Source organism: Protobothrops mucrosquamatus, unplaced genomic scaffold, assembly GCF_001527695.2.
Source record: "Protobothrops mucrosquamatus isolate PMUCROS unplaced genomic scaffold, P.Mucros_1.0 scaffold1687, whole genome shotgun sequence".
NCBI classification, from domain to species: Eukaryota; Metazoa; Chordata; class Lepidosauria; order Squamata; family Viperidae; genus Protobothrops; species Protobothrops mucrosquamatus.
The window spans coordinates 78,819-84,818 of NW_015387840.1; positions in this window are offsets into that span (position 1 = coordinate 78,819).

Consider the following 6,000-nt stretch of genomic DNA (forward strand, 5'->3'; position numbering starts at 1 on the left):
AGTGGAAGCTTTCTCTATAACTGCAACTTCCACTGTGTGTACGTAACTTTTAGCAGCATACTTTTCCCCCCCAACGCGGGTAGCAAACGAAGTCTGGTGGATGATGTTTCTCGTGAGATGAGTGGCTAAATTATTTTCCCACCATGATTAGTTATTTAGCCCCAGAGAAGGCTTACTCATGGTACTAACGCACACCTTTCAAATACATTTAAATCTAAATTTAATAAATTATATCTATTTTACATGAATTTAGTAAATAAATAAAGCTTGTTTGAGTTTTTCCCACCCCGGTGTAGCTGAAGTGAGAATCCTTATGGATATATATCTATCCCTCTCTGTTTTGCATTTCAGAGAATTCTGCCGTTCCCTGCAAGGGCAACGGGAGGTAAAATCTTGAACAAATAACATTTCAGAGTTAGTCGCTTTTTATATGCTAGCTAGAAATGCAGGACCAGTGATTAAAAAATATCCACGCCAACAGCATAACAAGGCATCCCATTTCTGTGCAAAAAAATAGATCTGCCTCTTTTATGGTGAGGGGAAGGTTTTATTTTTTTTTTCCTGCTCTTTTAAAATATGTTTTATACTTGACGAGAGGAAACACGCAAATAAAAGCTTTGTGTTTTATGAGCCTGGTTGCTTTTTGAAGGAGCTGTGAATTATCATGGGGGCTTTGGGGCGGGGAATTTGTGAATTTGGCGCTGTTCTGAGTCACAGGGTTTAAGTCTGGGATGTCTGAAGGAGCCACTTTCCATCATTTTGCAAGGAAAATGAAGAACCAGGGTTTAATTTGCAGCACAGCGAGGCTGCCGTTCCCATTGCATCTTTCATTTAACTTTGCAAGAGAGCTACTAGACCAGTGGTGGCGAACCTATGGCACGCGTGCCAGAGGTGGCACGTGGAGCTCTCTCTGTGGGCACGCGCCATCGCCCCAGCACACGTGGTCTCTAAAGGTTCGCTACCACTGGCCTAAGGCCAGCCAGCCTGGAGCCACTATTGGGGAGCCCACCATCTCACCCACTAGGACCCCCTGGATTTCCCCCAACCCTGCCTGGCTCCCACAGGTGCCCCTCCCCATAAGCAACATCAAGGTGGCCATGCCCACCCCGGCCATGCCCACCCAATCTGCCATGACTACTGCAGCCACACCCATCCAGTGGCCACGCCCACCCAGTCTGCCAAGCCCACTAGCTGTGCCCGCCGAGGGGGCCACGCCCACCCGGCACCCGGCGATACATAAGTGGGTTTTGGTTTGCAGTTTGGGCACTCGGTCTCTAAAAGGTTTGCTATCACTGAACTAGACATTGCATGAGAAGACCAAGGTAAGGGAATCTTCTCAAAGAGGTCTTCAAGTGGACCTCAGCCATCACCACGATCTCCATCTCCAACTCTTCTGGCCCCTGGCTGACTCTTAGAGACCGATCTTTCATTTTTTTTTGTTTTATGAAAAAGTTGATTCATCAACGACAGGTTTTGAAGGTAGTTCTTGACTTATAACCATTTATTTAGTGATCGTTCAGAGTTACGATGGCACTGAACGAAGGGACTTATGTCTGTTTTCACACTTATGACTATGGTAGCATCCCCACGGTCACGTGACCAAAATTCAGCAGCTTGGCAACTGACTCATATTTACGACGGTTGCATTGTCCCGTGGGTGTCACACGTGATCTCCTTTGGCGACCGTCTGACAAACAAACTCCATGGGGAAGACGTGTTCACTTTACAACTGTGTTACTGACTTAATAACTGCAGTGATTCCCTTAACAACTGTAGCAGCTAGGTCTCTTCCTGCATGCAACTTATTGAAGCAGCCAGGTCTTTTCCCGGTCATAAGTCGAGGACCACCTGTAAATGTCTCTTCTCTGCAGCTCCAATGGCTTTCTTTATCAACAGCCCGTTGTTGTACAACAACAGGACAAGGCTTATTTTGTCCTTGGGCTCCTCCGTAACCTTTTATTTTGTTCTGTGGACTTGGCCCGCCTGCTCTCTGCTCCTGCCTCTGAGACAAAAAAAAAATTGATTGCAGGACGTGAGAATTAAAAGCCAAGTGCCAGGCGGGCATATTTCGCTACTTGCTTCTCTGCCAGGCTGTTCCAACATTTCCCAATCTAATAGCCTCTAGAAACCTTGCAAAAGGTCAGGATATTGTGCCGAGAACATGTTTGATTGAGAATCACATCATTTCTTGTTCAGTGCCAGCTGCAAGGATTTACGGATGGGAAAAAAATTCAGTGCATGGGAATCCTGCTCTGGTTTCTGAGGGGGGGTTTATCAAGAAAGCCCCCATCTCCCTTCCCTTGAGGAGGGGGTGTGTGTCTTGGTCTGCGCTTCCACTCGTAAAATCCCATCTTTATTATAAACCTTCATTTAAACCCACGGAGAGACGTTTGCAATTAGCTGATTTCACATTTGAACGACTCTACCTCTGGAATCAGAATAAAGAAAGCAGAGATTCTTTTCCAGTCTGGATATTTTACATCTGAGCCCATCTCTCTTTTCGAAGGAAGATTGGGAAAACCTCTTGAGGTTTTGTTATTTGCAACCTGAATCCAGCTCAGGAAATCTTAGTAAGTGTCTCTGTTATTCTCTGACATAATAATAATAATAATAATAATAATAATAATAATAATAATAATAATAATAATAATAATAATAATAATAATAATAATAATAATAATAATAATAGTAAAGTTGGAAGGGACATTGAAGGTCATCTAGTCCAACCTCCTGCTCAGGCAGGAAACCCTATACCATTTCGGACAAATGGCTGTCCAGTCTCTTCTTTAAACCTTCCAGTGTTGGAGCATTCACCGCTTCTGGAGGCAGGTAGTTCCACTGGTTGATTGTTCTAACAGTCAGGAAGTTTCTCCTTAGTTCCAGGTTGCTTCTCTCCTTGATTAGTTTCCATCCGTTGCTTCTTGTCCTGCCTTCAGGCGCTTTGGAGAATAGCTTGACTCCCTCTTCTTTGGGGCAGCCCCTGAGATACTGGAAGGCTGCTATCATGTCCCCCCTCGTCCTTCTCTTCATTAAACTACTTAAACTACTTAATCTACTTAAATGGATAATTTTCAGTGATAATTTATTTCTGGTGCTTTTTCCATCGTTTCCCCTCTGTATCAATGTTTCTCAACCTTGATCATTTTAAAGTATGTGGACTTCAACTCCCAGAATCCTGCAGGCTAGCTAGCTGGGGTATTCTGGGAGTTAAAATTCACCCATCTTAAAGCATATTGGCCAGGGAATTCTGGGAGCTGAAGTCCACCCATCTTAAATCAAGCTGGCAGGGGAATTCTGGGAGTTAAAATATACACATTTTAAAGTTGCTCAGGTTGAAAAACAACGACATTTTAAAACTTGGCTATTGTAAAGTTGAAACCTCAGTGAAACTGGATTTCTGAATTAAAAGAAGACCAATGGCAGACGAGGTCAGTAAAACGTGATTTTTAGTTTTATTTGCCCATGTAACCATGGGAACTTTTAATATGCCAACAGCTGGCGTAGAGGTAGGTAAGAGAGAAAAATGATTTGGTTTTATTTGAACCTGTTCTCAAAACAACCCTCAAAAGAGGGATTGCAGATGGTGGTTTGAGGGCAGGCGAATCTTCTCAGTCGTGACCCCCAATTTCAAATTTCCCTGATGGAATAAGTTGCTTCCCCTCCACTCTCTTATAGCTTGTCACTATATTTTTAAATAAAACATGATCTTGTTTAGATATATGATTAATGCAGTGCGCTCCAAGTTATTATAGGGCTTGTGTGTTCATTATCACTCTTTGTAAGCTCCCTTTCATTTTTAAAAATTAACTTTGTGAGATGCCTGGAGGGCTTTGTTTGAGAACAGAAAGGACCAGGCTGCAAAGATGAATTCATAAATAAGACATTATTTACTGGGCTTTATTNATATGAAGAACGGTTGCAGGAATTGGGTACTTCTAATCTAACGAAGAGAAGGACGAGGGGTGACATGATAGCAGTCTTCCAATATTTGAGAGGCTGCCACAAAGAGGAGGGGGGTCAACTTATTCTCCAAAGCACCCGAAGGCAGGATAAGAAGCAACGGATGGAAACTGATCAAGGAAAGAACCAGCCTAGAATTAAGGAGATACTTCCTGACAGTGAGAACAGAAGTTGTGGATGCTCCAAACTGGAGGTTTGTCACAATCACACAATTTGACTTACAACCATTCATTTAGCGACGGTTTGTAGTTACAGCGGCACTGAAAAAAGTGACTTACGACACATCCATGCGGTTCTAACCACTGCAGCATCCCCACGGTCAGGCAATTAAAATCTGGGCATCTGGAAACTACCGTGTCAACGCTGCTAACATCGGATGTTTTTGCTTCGACAACAGATGGAGATGCAACCACTTTCTTCTTATGTTTTACTCTTAGAGTTAGATGATGCTGGGGGGTGGGGAGGAATGTGCATGAGAGTTTAGCTAGACATAACAATACTGAACCTAGTGTGAGAACCAAGGTTATTGAAATAAGAGACGATAAGAATTGGCAGGCTGGAGAACTGGAGCGGAAGCCTGCATTTCAAACTAATTGGAGAATGTGATTTATGACTGTTAATTGGAGGAGGGAATTGTGCTTTGATACTATGGGCTCAGGGGAGGGGAATTCAGTTTTTGGCTTCCATTGTGTTAGTGCTGATGCTATGCTACTCAAATAAAGATTCTTTAAGGTAAACAATGCCTCGAAGTTCTTTGAAGAGTTTCATCTGTCGGAACCATGACATACTGTATATTTATAACGGTTGCGCCATGTTGTAAGCTGCCCAGAGTTTTTAGACACGAGATGGGAGGGCAAATAAATTCCATAATAAACAAACAAAATAAAACATCCTGAGCTTATGTGATCATCATTTGTCACCCTCCCAGCTGGCTTCCGACAAGCAGTCAGTAGACGAAGCCAAGTCTGCTTAATGACTGTGTGATTCATTTAGCAACCGCAGTGATTTGCTTAACTCTGGCAAAAAGGTCATCAAATGTGACTCATTTAACGACCGCCTTGCTCAGCAATGGAAATTCTGGTCCATCTTAAAGCATGCTGGCTGGGGGCATGGGGAATCTGGCAATTGCAGTCCACCCACCTTAAAGCCTGTGGTCGTAAGTAGAGGACCAGTTCTAGCTGGGGAGGTCGGGTGGCAAAGAAAACAGGAAGGATGAAATTATATTTTGCAACTGTACCTGGTATTTGGGAGCTGTGTCGAGGGACCTCCGAATAATCTGCAAAATAATAATAGAGTAAAATTAACCACCTGATAAAAAAAAAAAAAAAGGCTCCAATGGGTGTAAAGTTTGAGAAACTTTGGGGTAGGGAGAGCAGCTTGAGAAACCCCACAACCCCTGTCTTACCCAACCCATTCACTTGCTCAGACATCAGAGCCTTCCTTGGTTACTCGGTAACAGGTGAGGTGGCACCTGTCCTATTATGTCACTCTAAGCACCAGCCAGGAAATGGGAGGTGAGTTCATTTGCCACAGGAAAAAAAGTGAGCGCCCATTGCAGGTACCAGCGCTGGGTGGGAGGGAAGCTGGCTGGATGGGTGCCTCCGCTTTCCCTTCCGCTCTGCTAGAGCCAGGCTGGGGGCTGGGGTGAACCGGACCTGGGCCAGCCAGGAGAGCAAGGTGGGGTGCATTTGGGGGTCTTCTTGGCTAGTTCCTCTCTCTTCATTTGGGGTTCTGATGAGAAAAAAAGTCAGAAACCCCCAGCCTCAATTGGCCACTTTGGAGATTCAGTGACAACATGGCCAAATTTTAATGGCTTCCTTCCTTCCTTCCTTCCTTCCTTNTTCCTTCTTTCACTCCTTATCTATTACCCCTTCCTTCCTTCCTTCCTTCCTCCCTTCCTTCCTATCCCACTATTATTTTCCTTCCTCCCTCCCTCCCTCCCTCATTTACTTGTTATCATCCCTTCTCTCTCCTTCCTTCCTTCCTTCCTTCCTTCCTTCCTTCCTTCCTTCCTTCCTTCCTTCCTTCCTTCCTTCCTTC